Raw genomic sequence first — 25131 nt, 5'->3', positions numbered from 1 at the left:
TCAACTCTACAACTTAGACTAATAAAACTCAAACTAACTATTAAGATACACTCAATATATGCATTGCATGAAAAAATATTCAGACTAACTAATTATAAAAGAGCAGATCGATAAATAGCCTTGCAGATTTGAGACCACGAATTCTGTCAGACTCAATTAATGGTTAGCCTGGAAGACCTTCATAAATGATACGAGTTTCTCCACACTTTCCAATGGCATTGCATTATAAATTGAAGCCCTCATTCCTCCCACACATAGATGTCGCTTCCTCTGCAACATGCCCTCGCTTGTTGCCCATTTGATAAGATCACTCTCGAGCTCAGACTTCTCGAGTGTAAATGGAACATTCATCAGAGACCCGACTGACATTTCCATTGGGCAATGATAGAACCCATTGCTCGCAGCGATCACATCATAGAGAATCTTAGCCTTCTGAACGTTTTTCTTCTTTATTTTGCTCAAACGCCCCTGTGCAAGGTGATCCTCGAACACCAAGCCACACACAGAGATTGTAAAAGCAAGGTGGGTTGTTGTACAAAGACTTGTTCTTAGTGTGGATTTTGTAATCCAACATGAGGGGGTTGCTCTGTTGAGCATTTCCAACAAGGTAATTTCTGATTATAATAATGGTTACCCCTGCTGGCCCTAGGTTTTTCCAAGCTCCAACATAGATGAGCAAAAATTTAGAGACATCCACAGGCTTGGAACAAATGTTGGAGGACGTGTTAGCCAAAAAGGTAGTGTCCCCTTTGACCGGATGGTAGTTCTTAAACTCAACATCATGAATGGTCTCATTGGCATTCTTAAACTCTAACACCATGAATGGTCTCATTGGCACAAATATGTAAGTATTTTGCATTTGGGTTTAACTAGATTTCCTCCTTAGAGAGTATTTTGTATACTCCGTAGCCTTTCCAGACTAAGTCAGATTGGGCTTGCAAAACCTTTGACCTTCTCTAAAGGCCTTGTCACCCCATGATCCAATCACAATATAATTTGTTGTATCTTCTACACTACAACACAAGTTTGACGACAAGCAAGAAAACTTTGTTGAAGCCCCACCCTGAAGGAAAAGGACCTCATAATTTGCAGGAATGCTAAGAAGATTACGTAGATCAGACTCAACCTTTTGTATAATAGAAGTGAACTCCTTACAACTTACCACTATGGCTTATCTCCATTATGTTCATCCCTGAACCCCTCCAGTTGTAGAGCTCTGCCTGAGCCTTTTTTTATAACATTTGCAGGAAGAGTCCTCTTTGATAAAATCACTCTCAAGCTCAGACTTCTCGAGTGTAAATGGCACATTTATCAGAGACCAAACAGATTTTTCCATGGGCAACGATAGAACCCATTACTCACATCGATCACATCATAGAGAATCTTAGCCTTCTGAACATTTTTTCTTCTCTATTTCGCACAATCCCCCTTGTGCAAGGAGATCCCCAAAGACCAAGCCACACATAGATTATAAAGCAAGGCGGGGTGTTGTACAAAGGCTTGTTCTCAACATGAATTTTGTAATCCAACATGAGGGGGGTGCTCTATCGAGCATTTCCAATAAGGTCATTTATGATTATAACAAGGATTACCACTGCTGGCCCTACATTTTTTTGAGCTCCAGCATAGATGACCCTGAATTTAGAGGCATCCACAGGCTTGCAACAAAAGTTGGAGGACATGCCTACAACCAGAAAGGTAGTCTCCCCTATGGGCGTAGGGTAGTTCTCAAACTCAACAACATGAATGGTATCATGGGCACAAATATGCAAATATTTTGTATTTTGGTTTAACTGGATTTCCTCCTTACAGGATATTTTCGTATACTTTGCAGCCTTTCCAGACCAAGCCAGATTAGCCTTGAAAAACCTTTGACCTTCTATGAAGACCTTGTCACCCTATGATCCAGTCACAATATAATCTGTTGCATCTTCTACACTACACAATTTTAACGACAAACAAGAAAATTGTGTTGAAGCCCCACCCTGAAGGATCTCATAATTTGCAGGAATTCTAAGAAGATCACGTAGATCAGACTTAGCCTTTTGTATAACAAAAGTGAACTCCTTACCTTTGTGGTTCATCTCCGTTATGCTCATCCCCAAGCTCCTCCAGTTGTAGAGCTCTCTTCCTGAGCTTGCTTTTTTTATAGCATTTGTAGGCAGAGTCCTATTTCATAAAATCACTCTCGAGCTCAGACTTCTCGAGTGTAAATGGCACTTTCATCAGATACCTGAATGATTCTTCCACTGGGCATTGATAGAACCCATTACTCACATCGATCAGATCATGGAGAATCTTCACCTTTTAAACATTTTTCTTCTCTTTTTCGCTTAATCCCCCATGTAAGGAGATCCTCAAAGACCAAACCACACTTGTAGATTGTAAAGCAAGGTGGGGTGTTGTACAAAGACTTGTTCTCAGCGTAATGAATTGTTTTTTTCCTTTGTCATCTCCGTGGAACTATTGGATTCTGTAGCTCTAATGGAAGCGGAAGTAAACGAAAGAAATATTCTTGTGTCCTTGGACGATGAATTGTTTCCTTCCGTTGTCACTTCCACAGAACTATTGCATATTGTTGTTCTCTCAGAAGCAGAGGTAAATGTCAGAGATCTTCTTGCACCAATGGGTAAAACGTCATCTTTATCTTTTGAAAGGCAGTTATCAGAGACAATTCCTGCACTCTCTGCTTTTGCCGAAGACTTCTAAGAAAGGATCAGATAGTGTGCAACTGACATGTAACCCAAACTCTTTGCATTTCTATATAGAGTACCAGTAGGAGCCCATCCTTTCTTTAGTCTACAGAAGTCATAGTTGCAAATATCCCGCCAAGCCAGACAAACCCATTCATATTTCTTTTAAACCTCCAGAATGTTTTCTCCATATCTCATACATAAGCAATCCCCACAAAACTGGCCTTGACGTAAGTTGCATTTTCTGCAATGTGTCCGTAGCCCAAGTGTCTTCTGTCTGCAATGATGACATGTCTTTTCCCGAACACATTCATAAATCCTATTGCCATTAGGCCCATACCCAGCTTGGAAAAGAACCCATTCAGTTTCGCATGACCGTAAAAGTTTCTCATGCTCTTCTTTGTAAATCTCAGGTTTGTTTCCCTGTTGAAGCGAACGAATGGACCTCCCTCTTTTTTTGAGCTCCAGCATAGATGACCCCAAGTTTAGAGGCACCCATAGGCTTGGAACAAATGTTGGAGGACATGTCAACAACCAGAATGGTAGTCTCCCCTTTCGGGGTAGGGTAGTTCTCAAACACAACAACATGAATGGTATCATTGGCACAAATATGCAAGTATTTTATATTTTGGTTTAACTGGATTTCCTCCTGAGAGGATATTCTCGTATACTTTGTAGCCTTTCCAGACCAAGCCAGATTGGCCTTGCAAAAACTTTGACTTTTTCCGAAGACCTTGTCACCCCATGATCTAGTCAAAATATAATCTATTGTATATTTATGCCAATGAGACCATTCATGGTGTTGATTTTAAGAACTGCCCTATGCCTAAAGGGGACACTACAATATTTATGCCAATGAGACCATTTATGGTGCTGATTTTAAGAACTACCCTATGCCCAAAGGGGACACTACCTTTTTGGTTGCTGACATGTCCTCTAACTTTTGTTCCAAATATCCCGACAAGCCAGACGAACCCATTCAGATTTTTTTAAAACCTCCAGAATGTTTTCTCCATATATAAGCAATCCCCACAAAATTGGCCTTGACGTAAGCTGTATTTGCTGCAATGTGTGGATACCTCAAGTTTCTTCTCTCTGCACTGATGACATATCTTTCTCGGAACACAGTCAAAAATCCTGTTTCCATCAGGCGCATACCCATCTTGGAAAAGAACCCATTCAGTCTCGCATGACCGTAAAAGTTTCTCATGCTCTTCTTTATAAATCTCAGTTTTGTTTCCCTGTTGAAGCTGACGAATGAACATCCCTCTTTTTTTTAAGCTCTAGCATAGATGACCCCATATTTAGAGGCATCCACAAGCTTGGAACAAAAGTTGGAGGACATATCAACAATCAGAAAGGTAGTCTCCCCTTTGGGTGTAGGGTAGTTCTCAAACTCAACAACATGAATGGTATCATTGACACAAATATGCAAGTATTTTGTATTTTGGTTTAATTAGATTTCTTCCTCAGAAGATATTCTCGTATACTTTGTACCGTTTCCGGACCAAGCCAGATTGGCCTTAGCAAAAAATTTGACCTTCTCTGAAGACCTTGTCACCCCATGATCTAGTCACAATATAATTTGTTGTATCTTCTGCACTACACAAGTTTAACGACAAACAAGAAAATTGTGTTGAAGCCCTGCCCTAAAGGAAAAGGATCTCATAGTTTGCAGGAATGCAAAGAAACTCACGCACAACAGACTTAGCCTATTGTATAACAAAAGTGAACTCCTTACCTATGTGGTTCATCTCCATTATGCTCATCCCGAAGCCCCTCCAGTCCTAGAGCTCTGCCTGAGCTTGATTTTTTTATAACATTTGTAGGCAGAGTCCTATTTGATAAAATTACTCTCAAGCTCAGACTTTCTCGAATGTGAATGGCACTTTCATCAAAGACCTCATTACTTCCACTGGGCAACGATATAACCCATTACTCACATCGATCGCATCATGGAGAATCTTAACCTTCTAAACATTTTTCTTCTCTATTTCGCTTAATCCCCCGTGTAAGGAGATCCTCAAAGACCAAACCACACTTATAGATTATAAAGCAAGGTGGTGTGTGTACAAAGACTTGTTCTCAGCGTCACAATATAATCTGTTGCATCTTCTACACTACACAAGTTTTAACGAAAGACAAGAAAATTGTGTTGAAGCCCCACCCTGAAGGAAAACGATCTCATAATTTGCAGGAATGCTAAGAAGATCACGTAGATCAGACTTAGCCTTTTGTATAACAAAAGTGAACTCCTTACCTATGTGGTTCATCTCCATTATGCTCGTCCCCAAGCCCCTCTAGTTGTAGAGCTCCTCCTGAGCTTGCTTTTTTTATAACATTTGTAGGCAGAGTCCTATTTCATAAAATCACTCTCAAGCTCAGACTTCTCAAGTGTAAATGGCACTTTCATCAGATACCTGAATGATTCTTCCACTAGGCATTGTTAGAACCCATTACTCACATCGATCGCATCATGGAAAATCTTAACATTCTAAACATTTTTCTTCTCTTTTTCGCTTAATCCCCCATGTAAGGAGATCCTCAAAGATCAAGGCATACTTATAGATTGTAAAGCAGGGTGGGGTGTTGTACAAAGACTTGTTCTCAGCGTTATGAATTGTTTTTTTCATTTGTCATCTCCGTGGAACTATTGGATACTGTAGTTCTAATGGAAGCAGAAGTAAACGAAAGAAATCTTCTTGTGTCATTGGACGATGAATTGTTTTCTTCCATTCACACTTCCACAGGAATATCGCATTTTGTTGTTCTCTCGGAAGCAGAGGTAAATGTCCGAGATCTTCTTGCACCATTGGGTAAAACGTCATCTTTATCCTTTAAAAGAAGGTTATCAGAGACAACTCCTGCACTCTCTGCTTTTGCCGAAGACTTCTAAGAAAGGATCAGATAGTGTGCAACTGACATGTAACCCAAACTCTTTGCATTTCTATATAGAGTACCAGTAGAAGCCCACCCTTTCTTTAGTCTACAGAATCCGTAGTTTCAAATATCCCGCCAAACCAGACAAACCCATTCATATTTTTTTAAAACCTCCAGAATGTTTTCTCCATATCTCATATATAAGCAATCCCCACAAAACTGGCCTTGACGTAAGTTGCATTTTCTGCAATGTGTCCGTATCCCAAGTGCCTTGCCTCTGCAATGACGACATGTCTTACCCCGAACATAGTCATAAATCCTATTTCCATCAGGCCCATACCCATCTTGGAAAAGAACCAATTCAGTCTCGCATGGCCCTAAAAGTTTCTCGTGCTCTTCTTTGTAAATCTCAGGTTTGTTTCCGTGTTGAAGCGAACGAATGGAACTCCCTCTTTTTTGAGCTCCAGCATAGATGACCCCAAATTTAGAGGCACCCATAGGTTTGGAACAAACGTGGGAGGGCATGCCAACAACCAGAATGGTAGTCTCCCCTTTCGGCATGGGGTAGTTCTCAAACTCAACAACACCAATGGTATCATTAGCACACATATGCAAGTATTTTGTATTTTGGTTTAACTGGATTTCCTGCTCAGAGGATATTCTTGTAGACTTTCCCAACCAAGCCAGATAGGCCTTGCAAAAACTTTGACCTTCTCTGAAGACCTTATCACCCCATGATCTAGTCACAATATAATCTATTGTATATTTATGCCAATGAGACCATTCATGGTGTTGAGTTTGAGAACTACCCTTCGCCCAAAGGGGACATTACCTTTCGGGTTGCTGACATGTCCTCCAACTTTTGTTCCAAATATCTTGACAAGCCAGATAAACCCATTCAGATTTTTTTAAAACCTCCATAATGTTTTCTCCATATCTCATATATAAGCAATCCCCACAAAATTGGCCTTGATGTAAGCTGCAGTGTGTCGATAGCTCAAGTTTTTTCTGTCTGCATTGATGACATGTCTTTATCGGAACAGAGTCACAAATCTTGTTTCCATCAGTCCCATACCGATCTTGGAAAAGAACCCATTCAATCTCACATGACCCTAAAATTTTCTCATGCTCTTCTTTATAAATCTCAGTTATGCTCTAATTTATAAATCTCAGTTTTGTTTCCCTGTTGAAGTGGACGAATGAACGTCCCTCTTTTTTTGAGCTCTAGTATAGATGACCCCATATTTAGAGGCATCCACAAGCTTGGAACAAAAGTTGGAGGACATATCAACAACCAGAAAGGTAGTCTCCCCTTTGGGTGTAGGGTAGTTCTCAAACTCAACAACATGAATGGTATCATTGACACAAATATGCAAGTATTTTGTATTTTGGTTTAACTTCCTCCTCAAAGGATATTCTCGTATACTTCGTAGCGTTTCCAGACCAACCAGATTGGCCTTGCAAAAACTTTGACCTTCTCTGAAGACCTTGTCACCCTATGATCTAGTCACAATATCATCTATTGTATCTTCTACACTACACAAGTTTAACGACAAACAAGAAAATTGTGTTGAAGCCCTACCCTGAAGGGAAAGGATCTCATAATTTGCAGGAATGCTAAGAAGCTAACGCAGATCAGACTTAGCCTTTTGTATAACAAAAGTGAACTCCTTACCTATGTGGTTCATCTCCATTATGCTCATCCCCAAGCCCCTCCAGTTCTAGAGCTCTACGTGAGCTTGACTTTTTTTATAACATTTGTAGGCAGAGTCCTATTTGATAAAAATCACTCTCAAGCTCAGACTTCTCGAGTGTAAATGGAACTTTCATGAGAGACCTCATTGGTTCTTGCACTGGGCAACGATATAACCCATTACCCACATCGATGGCATCATGGAGAATCTTAACCTTCTAAACATTTTTCTTCTATATTTCGCTTAATCCCCTGTGTAAGGAGATCCTCAAAGACCAAGCCACACTTATAGATTGTAAAGCAAGGTGGTGTGTTGTACAAAGACTTGTTCTCGGTGTGAATTTTTTAATCCAACATGAGGGGGTGACCCGTTGAGCATTGCCAATGAGGTAATTTCTTATTATAGTAATGGTTACACCTGATGGCTGTACATTTTTCTGAGCTCCAATGTAGATGACCCCAAATTTAGAGACATCCACAAGATTGGAAAAAAAGTTGGAGGATGTTAAAGAATAAAGGGCAATTATGTATAGTAGGATTCTTCTAGACTTGATAACAATTTGTGAAGCACTTTTACAATTTATCTTTGTTAGCTTGATCTTCTTCTCTTATTATTAGTGTATGTGTTTACTTCCTCAAACTGCTACCAAAACATAAGTACATAAGATGTTGGCTCCAAGCCAGGGAAAAACTTCTCCTCTTGAGAGTAAAAACCTTGAATCTCTTCTTATAGATATCTAGATGATGAATACCAGGACCCTTAACAAAATAGATTCAAAGTTACCTTCAAGATGTTTGTCACTATCTTCTCCATTGTTTGATTTATGATTCATTGTCTTGACATCACTGTACTTATTCTTCTTATGTTTTCATTGTCTTGTCACTATGTTTGACATCTTCTCTTCTTGACTTGCCACAATTATTTGATTCCTCGTCGGTTATACCAGAGATAAGTTATGCCACCAGTTAACGTTGCATTGAGCACTTGTTATTGTGTGAGTATATGTGCAATCCTTTTATTAGTCTTGAGATATATACATTACAGTGGATGATTTTCACACTTCTGAAGGATGTCACCGAGGATCCCTTTCAGGCTTTCGATATATATATATATATATATATATATATATATATATATATATATATATATATATATATATATATATATATATATATATATATGATTGAGAGGTTTCTGAGATATCCTTACAGGCTTCTGGGAAACATACCGAGCTTCACATATAGACTCTGAGAGATATACCGAGACTTTGAGATATATACTGAGACTCTAAGAGAAATACCGAGACTCTGAGAGATACACTGAGACTCTGCCTTTGAGATATGTCTGAGCTTTAATTACAGACCTTGAGAGATATATATCGAGCTTCTGAGAGATATACCGAGACTTTGTCCTTCAAGACATGTCCACTGTGTATTTGATGACTGTAATGTGTGTTCTGAAGATTTGTTCTTCATTGATTCTACGTTACCCTTATATGTATATAAGTCAACGATAATGCCTCAAGCCGACAAGAGACCCTTTGAATATCAGTCAACATGTCAAGGAGATATATTGCAATTTGTAGAGCGAATTTGCATGATGATAGTGACACTTATCTTGGAGTGTACCCTTTGATCTTTGACCTTATGAATTTCATAATATTTATGGTGATACATAAAAATCCTAAAGACATCAAGAAGTAGTCTTTGACCTATGGTAAACGCATATTGCTCATGAAAGCCATGAAGCAAGGAATAACAATTTTCTTCATAAAATTATCGTTACAAGTCATAATGAAAACTGAACCTAGTTACTTTTCCTTCAACACTCCCTCTTAACTAGGGGGGTATTCATTAAATGGTACATGGCTATTCAACACTAAAGAGATCTCATAAAAAGAGTTGGACTAGTAATCCATCTATATAGTATCATTATAACCAACATTGTCACATAGCAAGGCCTGGACTAGCAACTCTATTTCTCAATAGATCCGAGCACAATGTTGGCGAGACCAATGATGATAGACACCTACATCACTATCTCTCAAGGTACATACCCACCCGGCTGTTCACTGAGTATGACCTTCTAGGATTATTCTTATCTTGGGTTCCCAACCCTCAAAGAATATTAGTCCTCTTGCCTACTCTTGTCTTGGATGCCCTACACATCCTCAAAGAGTATCGGATGCTAGATGATTACCCAATCCTCCCATTATTTCTTCCTAAGTGAAGACAAGAATGTTGTGTCTATCTCTTCCTCTTAATTAAAGAAGACATGCCCAAGTTTCCTCTGACAAGGAACTTGTCCAAGCTCCTTTGTAATTGGGGAACTTGTTATAACTCCCTCTTAGCTAGGGACTTGTCCATTCATCAGTAACTTCTCTTTGTGGATCCTTCAGCTGCTTGATCTCCTTCCTTCCTTTGATGTCATGAAGTCTTTGTTTGAACTTCTTCTTGGCAGGGCACTGGCCATCAATCACTTTACTTCCTGGCTTGTCATCTCATTGCTCCTTCGTGGAAAGTGGCCTTCTTGATGTAGGTCAGGTTCTTTTGTCATCTGGATACTCCTTTGTCATTTGTCTATGCTTTAGAAGACTTATCAAATAGATTCTTAGTTGTACTTTCTTGTTCCCATTCTTCGATTTAGTAGCCCTTCATGACTTTTATCTTGACATTGCTCCAACATTAAATAGTTCTTTTGTTCGATGAATTCTTCATCATGACATCTTTGTAGAGTTGAATCAATTATCTGCACCTTAATATCTCCAAGGCCTTCATAGGTGTCAAGGGTCCTTTGATCTTTTTCTTCTTTTGTCAAAGTTGTCATGCCTTCTTTCGGGATATGTCTTTAATGGATCTTATCAGATAGTGATTCCTTATGACCATGGTGTTCTTCTCATGTTTGATCTCTTTCATCATTTTCTTCTTCTTGAATGGTTTAGATAACAATCTTATACTTCCTTCTTCGACTAGTCAACATTTCTTCTTTAACTTGCTTCTTAGTTAGCAATCTTATACTCCTTAAGAGAGTATTTCTTCTTCACTTGCTTCTTGGACTAGTCAACCTTATACTCCTTATGGGAGCACTTCTTTATGTTGACCTTTATTGTAGTACATGACTTCGAGCAAGTCATTGGTGAAAAATATTCTTTTTTATACTTGATCATGCTATAGAACTGTTCCCATGACCCAATAATATATATGACTTTAACCTTTGATGCATACATACCTCATCTTGATTTTGCTTTGATCATCTTGGCTTCATTTGGTGGTCCTTCTTGATTGATGTAGCCTTTCATGCTTCATCTATTCTTGTCTGCATATCATCCTTATATTCGATGAATGGAATTCTTGTTGATACATATGCTCTTATTTATGAACCTTCTTTTGAAGATTCTTGTCATAGGATCTTGAAGATCCTCATCCTGCAAATGTTTGTTCCTTTTGATGATGGAGGCCTTCTATGATTTACAATCATGATCAATTATTCTTTTATCATGGATGAGGTCCAATAATAGGTATGGTCCTTCTACATGAATATTTTGAGCTATATGTACACCATGCTCCTATATTCTAGAAGATATTTCTAACCATGCATTTTGTTCTATTTCTACATGCTCCTTCCATCCTATCTAGTGACATGAATTTTCTTATAATGTTCATGATTCCTCTACTAGCTTTCCTAATATCTACCTTCATGAACTCAAAAGAGACCTTGTTCAACGGCTTCATTCATCTATGAGGACCATAACTATCGTCCTTATTTCATGCAAGGATCTTTTCATGAGTATTATGACTATCCTCTAGCATTTCCATTGCCTTGGAAACCGAAGTCATTAAATAAAAAAATTGATTAAACATGAGAGATACTTGGCATGTGAAGAGGAGATCTTCACCTTGATGCTTGCTTGGGCTGCCCATCATGAACCACTAGTATCCTTTTACCAAAACTTCTTTGGAGACTGTTGATGCCCCGAAAATCGTTGTATCAACATTGGGGGATAACCACCCAGTCCGGACCTTAATACATCTCCTTCTCTGTTTGGAATGGTGGCTCCGACTAGGTATAATGGGACCAGTTTCCCAATAATGAATAAAAGGGGTGGATGAACGATTGATTATCTAATCTAACGATAGGTGAATAACTTAATCTATCAGCAAAAATAAAAGAACTACTACTAATCCCGGGAACTATTATTCTTTGAAATGTAGCGCTTGATGATCTTTGTTTATTGACAGGCATATAGATGACTCTATCTAATAAACATAGACATTTATTCATTCAATGATTACTTTGTTTAAGTAGTTAAACAAAGTGATTAACACAATATTGCTACACTTATCATTTATATTATCGATACATATATGATCAAAAGAAAAGCATACTGTAAACATCCAATAGTGGAAGGAATAAAGAATGCTGTTAAAACACATGCATATATCCAATAATAGAAAAAGCGATCAAATGACAATTCATATAAAAAGAATGAACTCAGACAGAGATAATAGTACCATATGAGTTGGTAATCACTCCCAATATCAATCGCTATTTGAAATTCTTCTTCCGACTCAGAAATACTTTCAAACAAAGACAGTAGTACACATCCGCATAAAAGCTTCTTTGTCAAAATCAGAATGATTGGCCCAGTTTTATAAAAGAATATGCCTGAAGTATAGTAGTGCAACTTCAGGTTTTAAGTCATATACAAAACTTACGACCCTTTCTAAATACATGAAAGGGTCTAGAAATACTTAATTAAGCTAACTACCTATGAAACTAAAATCCTACTTAATTGGTATCATTTGATTCTGAATATCTCCTTCACGGCAATCTGGCAGTCGGCGGCATGAATCATCACTTGGGTTGTTTGCCTTTAAACCTGAGCTGGCATATCGCAAGCATTGGCTCCACTTCTGGTAGTCTGTTGAGACGAGAATTGAGTTGGGCAGCATAGGTGGCATCCTGTATATCGGGAATGATATACCCAATTGCATCTGTGAGGCATTTGAGGGCAGCTCTTTGGCTGTATGGTTTGACTAAGAAGAACCAATAGGTGTCCCATGTCAAACTGTTAATTCCTGCGATTAATCTCCCATTTTTCTCTAGTTCCGGATAACATGACTGCTTCAATGTTTTACCCGCTGTCAATTTACCCGGAGTACATTGAGAAATCATGTTAGACAAGTAGAGAGTATTATTAACCAATTCAACCAAATTACTTGTGGTTAATTTGTATCTTGAAATTTCTCTCTCTGCTTTCATTAACTGGGACTGCCATTCCGTAAATAATATCTCCTTATATGATTCTAGAATTTTTGGTAAATTAGCCGCCTGTCCCTGATCGGTGTCTTGCCACTCAAGAAAATTAGTTAGTGTTTCATCGGCTTGATCCAAGTCTATTCTAGCTTTTTCCGATTTTTCACTTATTGATGTCGTCAAATCGCATAAAGGTTCCGCCTGGGCGATTTGTTGACATAAAAGCTTTATCTGTGTTATCAATGCCTTGTTTATCTGTAATGCCTCTGCTCTGAATTCAGCTAGCTGTGGAAGATTCTTTGTTTTCTCTAGCTGAGCTGATAATTGAGCAATTTGCTCATCTTTCGACTTCATCATTTGTTCATTCACTGCTTTTAGTTGTGCCAATGCCTCAGACAGCTCTTTCTGCTTTTGAACTGCACTATAATCAATCCTCTGTTTCTCTTCCTACAATTGTTTAGTCAATTGATTATTTATTTGTTGTTGCGTAAACAATTGCCGTTCTGCTTGCTCCGCCTTCTGCTGTGCCTTCGATAGTTGTGCTTGTAGTGAAAAGATCTCCTGGTCTTTTCCTTTTAATAAATTACTCACCTCTGATGCCTTGTCTATTGTCGCTGCCGAATAGGCTCCAGCATATTTGGATAGTTTTGTTAGGTCATCAGAGGGGTCAAATTCCTCTTTCCAAACCACGTTGCCCGTCACTGTTTGTTCAGGGAATAGGGAAGGTTGATCAGTCCTTCTCCTTTTCCGCTGTTGTTTTACCACAGCCTTATGTCTTGGGCTGTAAAAGACATCTAAGGGAGGAATTTCTTCTACTTGCAAAATAATTTGATCGGAGGGGTCCTTAGGGATTATCTCTACTTCTTTAGAACTAGGTAGGCCGCTGGTTCCACTTGGAACCTGTTTTGAAGTTGTCTCTTGTGTGTCAGCCACTTTTGATGTTTCGGCTTCCTTCGAGCACTCAAGATTGTTGATGATTGAGTCGAATTGCTGCCATTCCTGGAGCAATTTCGGGTCAATCTGGACATCTACATTCACCTCTATGCTGCTCTGTTCCTGCTCTTTCGTCTGGGTTTCCTCTTGTTTTTTCATATGCACTTCCTCCTGTTCTTTTGATGTAACAGGAGGTTCCTTAATGAGTCGCTGCTTAGGCTCTCTTGATTCTGTCGTTGGGGTTGTTGCTAACAGATCTAGAGGCAGAGTTTGCAACCTCTGTTCTCTAAGTTTGTTGAATTCAACTAACCCGTCATCTTTATATTCCATTCTAGCCAGCAATTTAACTTGGGACATTGACTTGGCTGAGGAGAACAGGTCATCGAACTTATCATCTTTATGATCAAACTTTGTCAATTTTTCTTGTTCAAGTGCATTATAGGCAACTTTGTTTGGATCAAATCGCCTATTAGGAAGAGTTTCTAGACTTAATGCCTTCATTTTTTCAGCTTCTTTCTCTGCATGTTTAAAGTCATGCAGAGCGTAGACACCGCATCTTAGAGGAAAAGAGGGCCAAACCTGCTTCTTATTTTTCTTTAGAGTTTGTGTAACTCCTTCGGACATAATCTGATAGGCTATCTCCCTAGCCAACAGTTTATCAGGTATGTACAAAGGGAGGACATGAGGTTTGGCTTGGCTGCCGAAAATTCTTATATAAGTAAATTTTTCCTCTCCGAACCATCTTCCTATGGATGTCAAATCAACCCCTGCTTGGTAGGAAATCTTAGGAGCAGGTTTATCAAAAATAGAGTAGTGAATGGGTAACATAAAGCCATTGCAGACTTGATATAAATGGTGCTTATAGTAAGTTTTCCACAACTTCTGATGGTATATATGAATGGGCATGGGGTCTTGTGGAGTCCACCTCCATCCAAGCACGGGAAATTCAGAATTAAAACACAGGGTGTCCAAGATATAAGCACTGTAGTAGAATGGGGGAATAAACCTTTCAGTGATACAGGTTTTGCTTCTAAAATCAAGAACTGCGGTTGCTATCTTATCTGACAGTACAGTTGCCCAATCCATTATTTCACTATTACATGCCGCCTCCATTAAAGGAACCATTTCTATAGTGAAATTTGCGGAATCGTGTAACCCCCACAATCTACACATCATTATCCCAACATAACAATAAGGAGAACATAGAGAATCAACAGAGTACTTACCTGAAGACTCATGCTTGTGTTTTGCTGGATTTTGCCTCCAATCCCGAATGGGTTCGGATTCAATTTCGTTCTCTTCTCTGAATTTCTCCAGGAATGCCTTGTTGTACTTCTTCTCTGGTACAGGCAAATGATACATTTGCCTCAAATCATTAGGTTGAAATGAACCGAAGATTCTCCCATCTATGGTGCAAAAGGTTCTGTCTGTGATTGGGATTTCCTCAATTGCCCACCTCACTACATCCGTATATGGGAGAATTTGTTCCCGAGCTGCTATTCGATGAAGGAAAGAGTCGGCTAAATCCTTTAGAGTAGCATCAGATTTTCGAGTCGTATCTACTGTGGCTTGTACTGCTGTCACCTCGGGTTCTTCGGCCTCAATCAAATTATAGGTAGTTTGCCAAGTAGTTTTGCCGAGTCCTAGACATGTAGTGTCGGATATCAATCCTTTTCTCTTAGTTCCTGGATCAGCGATGAGTTGTCCTGTGGCTGGCGAAGCGGAGGCTATTGCAGTCTTTTTGGACTTCTTCCCCATTCTGCTTAAATCTACTGCTTCGGAAGAGTTCTGCACAGGAGTGAAAATGAACATCATACAGAGAATTGGTAGCGCAACCCAAATATGAGCGAGATATATTAATCAATGCATGATAAAGGATTAACTTAAAGTGGCCGCAGATACAATCTGTGAAAAGATTTTTTAGGCTTACTATTTCATTAAATGGCCGTTAAAACCTGTCAATCCTTTAAATGCCCATCATATCGTTTATTGGCTGAATGATTCATTTAAGCGTGCCTTGGAAGTTTTGGCGGTTGAGTGCAGGTGAATCGCTGTTGGGAAGATAAGGCCTTTAATACGAATTAATCGTAATATCCCTGCTTTATCAATTTTTTGAAATTCACGCTTTTGGCTTTATCTCAATCGGCCGTCGGGGGAAAACTTAAATCGTTATGTTGGTTCCTTTTGGAATCCCCAATTGCCGATAGCGATATTGCCAATTTGCATTGGGAGTATTAACTGAGAACTTTGAAAAGCATGCATTGTACATCTCCGATCGCTGATAGCGATATCGCATCGCATCGGAGCGAAAGGGACTTTATCGCATCGCATCGGAGCGAAAGGGACTTTTGTTATGATAACTTGTTATTGCCGATATCCGATAGCCTTTTGCGTGTTGTCGCGTCGGAGAAAACCAATGGGTCTTTAAGTTATGCCTCCTTTGTCATTGCGACATGCGATCTGGCGATCGCTTTATCGCAATGATAAAAGATTACTCATTTATATATTATAAGACCAATTAATTGGTTTATCAAAAAGGTTTTGTAATGTTTTTATTTTGTTTTTCGGATCTTTTTGAATAATACTAAGTTGATACCAATTAAAATAAAAAGGGGCCCATTTCATATTATAGTTTAGAGAATAAACTTGATATGAAATGGGGGGTTGTTGTAGAGCACAACAGAGACCTACTAGCATTATGACTTTTGTGATCGTGACATCACCGAAACTGCTTTATGATCTTGAGATCATCTTGAATCATAATCATCTTCAAGGTACTTTTGACTCCTTTTATGCTAGAGATATTGCTATCTCACAAGTGGAATTTATCACATTCAATGTTCAGAGGACTGTATGAGCATCATTTAAACTATGATTGTGCTATTGAGAGATTCATATTCTGATCCGAGCACCATGCTATTGAGATCATGTTCAGATCTGAGATTGTGACAAGTATATCAATATGACACTGTAACGAGACAGTGGTATCTACTATACAAGTTGTGTAGAGAAGCATAGTATTTGTGAGCTTGAACTTGTCATCGAATGACTGCTGCTCCATTGCTATAGCTTCACTCATATCTTCTTCATATTGATGTACATATATACCCATGCATGTTGTACTGAGATTCTTCCTTCGTTGTGACTGAGTTTACTCAATTACTCGAGTGTTAAGACAGAGAGTATTAAAGGATCACCGAGATCCTTATCATCATAATTATGCTGAGAGTATATGATCCTTTACGTATGCCAAGACCATGAGTTCTTCAATGTGATCCATTTATGCGAGACTGTAATTATAGTTATATCGAAACATGGATTAGTGTATATGTGAAGAAACTGTGTGTGTCACTATTAAGTTTGTGATTTACATATACCGAAATTAGGACTGTATGCTGAGATTCAAATATCATGCCGAGATTGTATCATAATGATTGTGACCGTGATGCCGAGTATATTCTCTTCTTTACCGAGAGTATTATGATTGTAGGTTGAGATATCATGCTGTGCTAATCGAGGAGTTCGAATATACTATTGAACTTCATCACCGAGATTATGTGCCTGTTTGTGCCATCTGAATATTCATAGCGATCCGAATTCTGAGTATGAGTATTGGGACTTCACTTTAACTGAGATTGATCTTGACTTGTCTTGCTGTTGTACACTACTTGTGTCTCTTCCTTCCTTAAACTGCAACCATAGCTCTGATACCATGTTGAAGAATCAAGCGAAATTATGTATAGTGGGATTCTTCTAGACTTGATAACAATTTGTGAAGCACTTTTACAATGTATCTTTGTTAGCTTGATCTTCTTCTCTTATTATTAGTGTGTGTGTTCACTTCATCAAAATGCTACCAAAACATTAGGATAAGTATGCAAGATGTTGGCTCCAAGCCAGGGAAAAAACTCTCCTCTTGAGAGTAAAACCCTTGAATCTCTTCTTATAGATATTTAGATGATGAATACCAAGACCCTTAACAAAATAGATTCAAAGTTACCTTCAATATGTTTGTCACTATCTTCTACACTATTTGATCTATGATTCACTGTCTTGACATCACTGTACTTATTCTTCTTATGTTTTCATTGTCCTGTTACTGTCTTTGACATCTTCTCTTCTTAACTTGCCACAGTTATTTTGTTCCTCGTCAGTTATACCAGAGATAAGTTATGCCACCAGTTAACATTGCATTGAACACTTATTACTGTGTGAGTATATGTGCAGTCCTTTGATTAGTCCTTAGATATATACATCACAGTGGATGATTTTCGCACTTCTAAAGGATGTCATCAAGGATCCCTTTCAGGATTTCGATATATATATATATATATATATATATATATATATATATATATATATATATATATATATATATATATATCCAAGTATGATTGAGAGGTTTCCAAGATATCCTTATAGGCTTCTGGGAAACATACCGAGCTTCACATATAGAATTTGAGAGATATACCAAGACTTTGAGATATACACTGAGACTCTGAGAGAAATACTGAGAATCTAAGAGATACACCGAGAGTTTGCCTTCCAGATATGTCTGAGCTTTAATTACAGACCTTGAGAGATATATATCAAGCTTCTAAGAGATATACCCAAACTCTTTCCTTCGAGATATGTCCATTGTGTATTTGATGACTGTAATGTGTGTTCCGAAGACTTGTTATTCATTGATTCTACATTACCCTTATATGTATATAAGTCAATGATAATGCCACAAGCCGACAGGAGACCCTTTGAATCTAAGCCCACATGTCAAGGATATATACTGCGGTTTGTAGAGCGAAATTGCATGATGATAGTGACACTTATCTTGGAGTGTACCCTTTTATCTTTGACCTTATGACTTTCATAATATTTATAATGAAACATAAAAATCCTAAAGACATCAAGAAGAAGTCTTGAAACTATGGTAAAAATATCTTTCTCATGAAAGCCATGATGCAAGGAATAACAATTTTCTTCATAAAATTATCGTTACAAGTCATAATGAAAACCGAACCTAGTTACTTTTCCTTCAACAGAGGACATGTCATCATCCACAAAGGTAGTGTTCCCTTTGGGCGTAGGGTATTTCTTCAACTCAACACCATGAATGGTCTCATTGGCATAAATATGCAAGTATTTTACATTCGGGTTTAACTCGATTTCCTCCTCAGAGGGCATTCTTGTATAATTTGTAGCCTTTTGAGACCAATCCAGATTGGTCTTGCAAAACCTTTTACCTTCAATGAATGCCTTGTCACCCCATGTTCCAGTCACAATATAATCTGGTGTATCTTCTACACTACATGAGTTTAACGACAAACAAGAAAGTTGTGTTGAAGCCCCACCCTGAAGGAAGAGAACCTCATAATTTGCATGGATGATAAGAAGCTCGTGCAAATCAGAATCAACATTTTTTATAATAGAAGTGAACTCCTTACCTCTGTGGCTCATCTCCATTATGCTCATCCAATGGCAAATAAAAAAATTGTGTTGAAACCCCACCCTGAAGGAAAAGGACCTCATAATTTGCAGGAATGCTAAGAAACTCACGTAGATCATACTTGACCTTTTATATAGCAAAAGTGAAATCTTTACCTCTATGGATCATCTCCATTATGCTCAGCCCCAAGCCCCTCCAATTGTAGATCTCTTCCTGAGCTATTTTTATAACATTTATAGGTAGAGTCGTTGGCCCTGTAGCAATGCCCGACTTGTTTGCACTGATCTTAGCTAGCATTGGGAACGACCTACCAATAAGGAGGCCATTAACGGTTATCACCAGTGGTGGAGGCCTTGAACTTGCGTGGGAATATGGTGGAAATCACACATAGAAACACATGAAGAGATTACAGGACTCGATCGTGGGACGAAGCAGCCGACCGAAAAGGAGGGTGAAGTTGTTGCTCGGGTCACACGATGGCATGTGTGAGGATGAAAAATGTGTCAAATTCGCATTAGAAGGAGGAGAACCAGTGGTGGAGGCCTTGAACTCGCGCGGGAAGATCATTGAACTCACACACAAAAACACAGAATGAGATTACAGGGCTCGATCGTGGGACGAAGCAATTGATTGAAAAGGAGGGTGAAGGCGTTGCTTAGGTCACAAAATGATGTGTGTGAGGAGGTATAACGTGTCAAATTCTCACTGGAAGAAGGAGGACAAAAATAAACGTCTCTGATTGGCTGGATCGGCCGAGGCCAAGCCCATAGAGGAATGCCTATCGGTGTAAATATAAATTATATTTGTGTCTATTTTTGCATTGTCAAGGTAATTTTATTGTTATTGATTTTTGTGTTGGGAAATATGTGTAAATTTTAACTTGGGAATTTTTTATAAAATGTTTTTTTCATAATTATTTAAAAATTTGAAATTTTATATAATATTAAGTAATTTTGTTTTGTAAGTTATTAAAACTTCAATCAATAAAAAAAAAATATTATAGTTTTTCAAGATGTTTGTGATGGGCCTCTAAATTAGACATAAATTAAAGCCCATCTAACCTTTCTTAGGCACATGAAGGCTATATTAAACCTCTCCTTCTACATTTAATAATTTTTTTTAGCTTTAATATGTTCATTAGGAAGGTTTATGGATAATTGCATATTTGTGCCTAATATTATTTAATTTTGTATAATATTTCGAGAATATTGGGCAAATTATGGAGATTTGGAGAAGGATATAATTTAGGGACTTTCTCCCTACTACAGGAGGATCAATATTGGATAATAAATCAACAAGATATTATGAAATTATTGCCCAGATTTTGGAGCTCCAGTGATTGAGAAAATCTAGGAATGTGTTCCCTGTCATTTAATGCACATTCCTAGTGTTGGGAACCAAATCCACTATTTGAGTGATTTTGGAAGGGAAAATGTCCTCCTTTCATGGGGAATGCTTCCTAATCATTTTGTATAAGGACCAAGTCGAATTTTCCTCTAGGGGTTGATTTTTATTAGTCTTCTTATGGAGAGAGCTTGTATTTTTGCAGCTCCACTTTCATTTCTCGCAGGGATGTAATTGTATCGATGGAAATAATGAAGATTGGTGCCATGTTTAGCTTCTAAATCTTGGTCTCTTTCATAGTACTCTGATTTTCCTTAGGCTTGGCCATCCCAGGAGACTCAGAGCCCTTTTGTATCATTTACTTTTCTTCCATTCACTTCTTATTCATATGCATCTTTTTTTCTTGTCTTTTAATATTTCTACATTTAGTATTGATGATTTCTTGTTGTAGGATTGAGTTAAATGATTGAAGTAAGTTCTTTTGTAGGATCAAAAGCATGATTTCATCCTTTGAACAACTTTGGAAGGTCATAGTAATCATTAAGCTACTTGGATTAGTTTTCTTATTCCCAAATCTAAATTGTGGACGTCCCTTGTGGGAAATAGTAGTAAATTTCGAACATTTCTACTTGTTTTGCTGCTTCGGAGGTGATCTGATCTAGGGTTTTGCTTTAGGGTTTGTGTAGCTGGTTACCATGGCGGGGCGAGGAGGAGGGAGTTCAGCTCCCTCCTACAGTCAAGAAGTTATGGACAGAAGCAAGGGAACTTATTCCCATCGCTTCAAGAAACCAGCAGCGATGGCAACAAAGATTACGAATAATGAAAAATCAGAAACCATCGGATTTCAAGAATAAGAAGAGAACCATGAGGAACCTAGTAAGGAGAAGAGGACAGAGGGTAATAGTCAGAAAGTTGCTCCCATGAATACATCAGGGGCATGTAAACCCAAGGCGACCACGATTCCTCGAGTCGTTTTAAGTGACCTAGTGTTGCAGGTGCACAAAGAACACATGGCGGAATATGCTGTTATCTATAAATTTATGGGGATCTGGCCGACAAAGAAGGCTTTGCAAGCATGGATAAAAAACCAATGGAAACCAAAGGGGAAAATTGACCTTCACCTTGGGTCCAAGGGTTTCTTCACGGCGGTGTTCACAAGCTTAGAGGACAAAGACAGAGTGTTCGAGGGAGGATCCTATTTTTATGCGTCTGCAGGCCTTTACATGAGACCATGGGTAATGAACTTTGTCCCAGAACGAGAGACTTTCACCTTGGTACCGGTATGGATAAGACTCTATTCCCTTCCTTTAGATTATTGGCTACTGGAGTCTCTAAAGGCTATCGGTAACAAGCTAGGGCATTTTATAAAAATCTCAGATACTACTCTAAGAGGCAAATACACTTCCTTTGCTTGGATATGTGTGGAAATGGACTTATCTGGGGCACTTCTGGATGCAATCATTTTGGAAGTGTATGACGAGGAATGGGTGCAAAAGGTAGACTATGAACACGTCCCATTGAGGTGCCGTAAGTGCCATGAACATGGGCACCTATCCAGGGACTGCCCTTTGAACAAGTTGGAGAGCAACACGAAAGCCACTACGGGAAAGGATCCCGAAGGCTTTACTAAGTTAGGGGGTAAAGGGAAAGGAGGCAAGAGGTACCAAAAGAAAAGTACTGAAGATGGACAACCGAACCACAATAGTTGCAAGATCTTAGAAGAAGAAGTCGAAAACAATATGACAAACCAGGAATCGGAGAATATTCCCAATGAGAAGGAAGGGGATGCTAACATGGAGGATATACTAGAAAACAACAAAGAAACGGATGATTTGCTGAATATGATGGATCTCAACAGGGACCACAAGATGACTCCAAGTGAGGCAAGAACGGAAGACCATGAGCTGCAAGGGATTCTAGAGAGGGAGAATTTAGATCTAGAAAATTTTCTGGAGTAGGGAATCACCAAAGGGATTGACTCTCTGCCAAAAGCGAAGTTTGACAAGGTTCAGTAGCTCTTCCTTTGGAGATCACAAACAAAGTTCTCTGAAGTCAAAAGAAAGAATGACAACCAAGAGAATAGGGGAGTGAAAATGATGGAGGATACACCGATGCTTTCTTCAAAGAACCTGGGTAGGAAAAGAGGAAGGGAAAAACAGAATGAGTTGTTGTCCGAATGTGTGAAACTTATGATTAACTCAGGCAAGATGAAGGATCTTACCAGTTACTCCTTTACAAACCTTTCTTAATTAAGCTTACAACCTAGAACATTAGGGGTCTAGGAAGTAAAATGAAACAAAGAAATCTTAGCAGTCGAATAAAAGAAGAAAAATCAGATATGATTTTTATTCAGGAAACAAAATGTTCAATGGACAAGATCAGAGAGATACACAACAAATGGTTAATCAAGTATGAGTATCTAGAGGTAAAAGAAGATAACTTGTCGGGGGAGATTCTCACTCTATGGGATTCTAAAAAACTTGGAATCCTGGATGCTGAAGCTTCTAGGAATTATCTATCGATGGTGATTCAACCTTTGGGGTATAAGGAGATCTACATGATCACTAATGTCTATGGCCCTCAAAAACTAGAAGACAAACTAAAGCTTCTCACATCCCTTGAGGAACTGAGGGGGAGACATCCTGATATGCCCTGGATTCTCGCAGGGGATTTCAATATGATCATATCTCTTACAGAGAAAAAAGGAGCTACAAGGAAACTAGGCAGGGACTCCATTGCCTTGCAGAACTTCATGAATAGCATGGGGTTAGTGGACACATAAACAACAAATGGAATTTTTACTTGGAATAATGTTGAGCCCCGAAACCACACTTTTCCTACACATTTTCTTAAACTTTTTCCATCCACCTAGACCTCATAAGCTATTAACATCATTGCATATTGAGTTTAAAAGAGCACATAAAGTGGATTTCTAACTATGTCTTGTGTTTGTTGTTTGAACTAGATTTTTTGCTCATAAGCTGCGAAATCTTGTCACTTTCCGCAACCTTTTTGTTAAAGTCTATATTGCAGGTGTCTTCAGGCAAATCGAACCACATGGGCAAGTTGAAAATTATGTGGACATGAGTCTTATTGGCTCAGTCGAATTCATCAAAGAAGGCCGTGGTCAAAGGTGGTCAAGCGGTGATCAAATATAGGAGTCCTACAGCAACAGGACTCCATTTTTCAACACGTGAAGACTTTCATGGCTGTTCCTAGATCTCTGGGGACATATCGACACCTGTGGACTGCTCCATAAGGCGAAACCAACAGCCACCCTCAATAGATTTAATCATCACGGCAGCCATGATGCTAGATCCATGGACATTGTCGTTCACGTGTCCTCTATCAGCGCAGTTTTTAGGAAATCAGTTATGTAGCCTTCTGTTATAAATAATGCGTTTCCATACGCATAATAGTTAGCCTTTTGAATGTATTGTTGACTGTTAAAGAGCCCACTGTGCCGAGACACTGTTTCGTTGTTATGACTGCGTTTTGAATATATGAGAAGACTCTGTTTATAAGCATAATTCGTGGTTGATAGCTGTTGCCCGAGGTTGTGCAGAGGGCCCCTGCACACGCCGAGGTTTTGTTTATTGCTGTATAGTTTCATGCTGTGTTTCCTTACGTTCATTATGCCATAGTTATTCACTTGTATATATTGCATTTCTTATGGTATTAACGTTTTATTTTTGTCCATAATTTTACATGCTTTACACTGCTGTTAACGCTGATCAGTGTATTTGTTCCAGATTACAGTAGGCAGCCCAGGCATTTGCATATAGTTTTCACAATGACTAATGACATGGAATCAGCCTTGTCTTTCTGCTGATTTGTTTTTCTTCACTTTTAATTCCAACACTGTTTTGTTTATTTCAAGATTGTTCATTGGCTTTATTAGTTAGATTAAATATTAAATTGCTCATGTCATTATCAGTTACCTCTGAAAGCCATAGCGAGACTAATGGTGAGGGATTGAAGTATGAGTGTGTAATTTGATATTAGTTTATTTCTCTGCAAATTAGATATTAAATTGCTCATGTCATTATCAGTTACCTCCGAAAGCCATAGCGAGACTAATGGTGAGGGATTGAAGTATGAGTGTGTAATTTGATATTAGTTTATTTTTCTGCAAATTAGATATTAAATTACTCATATCATTATCAGTTACCTCCGAAAGCCATAGCGAGACTAATGGTGAGGGATTGAAGTATGAGTGTGTAATTTGATATTAGTTTTGTTTTCTGCAAATTAGATATCAGATTGCTCAAGTTGTTTATGATTACCTCCGAAAGCCATAGCGAGACTAATGGTGAGGGGTCAGAATATGAATCGATGTAATTTGATTTTAGCTCTATTTTACTTGCAATTTTTGGATTTCTTTTAGTACATTAGCTTAATTCATTTATCTTGTATTTAGACAGCAGCAGGAATAATGGTTTCATGATCAATAGTTCACTATTTGTTTGATTAGAATAGTGGCACATCTTTATTTTATTTTAGGAATTGATTTCATCATTGCATGTTCTAAAGACCTTCTGAGTTTGAAGTTTTGGAAATCATTATAAAGGACACAATTGCCTTGAGTATTTATATCCATACTTATCTTTTAGAATTTTCATTTTTCATTAGGAGATAAACGAGATAAAACCCCCAAAAACAAAATAAAAATAAAAAACGACAAAAAAGTAAGAAATAGGTTATCTTGCACATATAGTGCGCCACACTTCAACAGTTTACGACTCCCGGATTAACAATAGCAATTTAGGACACTCTAAATTGACCAAACAAATAATAAGAGGGGAGGAGTTTCTCAAGTTGCCACTAAATTAGATAGATTCATAATCTCAGAGGAACTCCTCATCACAGGCCTTGATATGTCAGCTTT

At 38.4% G+C, this 25131-nt stretch overlaps 5 pseudogenes; all 5 read right to left on the bottom strand.

Moving 5' to 3' along the window:
- Positions 1-94: 94 nt before the first annotated feature.
- LOC149165769 (phosphoserine aminotransferase 1, chloroplastic pseudogene) lies at positions 95-1232 on the bottom strand (annotated as a pseudogene).
- A 20-nt stretch (positions 1233-1252) lies between these two features.
- Positions 1253-2270, bottom strand: LOC149165768 (phosphoserine aminotransferase 1, chloroplastic-like; annotated as a pseudogene).
- An 832-nt stretch (positions 2271-3102) lies between these two features.
- Positions 3103-5137, bottom strand: LOC149165767 (phosphoserine aminotransferase 1, chloroplastic-like; annotated as a pseudogene).
- A 559-nt stretch (positions 5138-5696) lies between these two features.
- LOC149165766 (phosphoserine aminotransferase 1, chloroplastic-like) lies at positions 5697-7276 on the bottom strand (annotated as a pseudogene).
- Positions 7277-7322: 46 nt separating this feature from the next.
- Positions 7323-19196, bottom strand: LOC149165765 (phosphoserine aminotransferase 1, chloroplastic pseudogene; annotated as a pseudogene).
- Positions 19197-25131: the final 5935 nt, after the last annotated feature.

The sequence above is a fragment of the Pinus tabuliformis genome, chromosome 5_1, assembly GCF_031772625.1.
Source record: "Pinus tabuliformis cultivar Carrire ecotype Pingquan chromosome 5_1, CPIR1, whole genome shotgun sequence".
Lineage (NCBI taxonomy): Eukaryota > Viridiplantae > Streptophyta > Pinopsida > Pinales > Pinaceae > Pinus > Pinus tabuliformis.
Note: the sequence above shows the minus strand (reverse complement) of the source record. Positions and strands in the feature narration are given on the sequence as shown.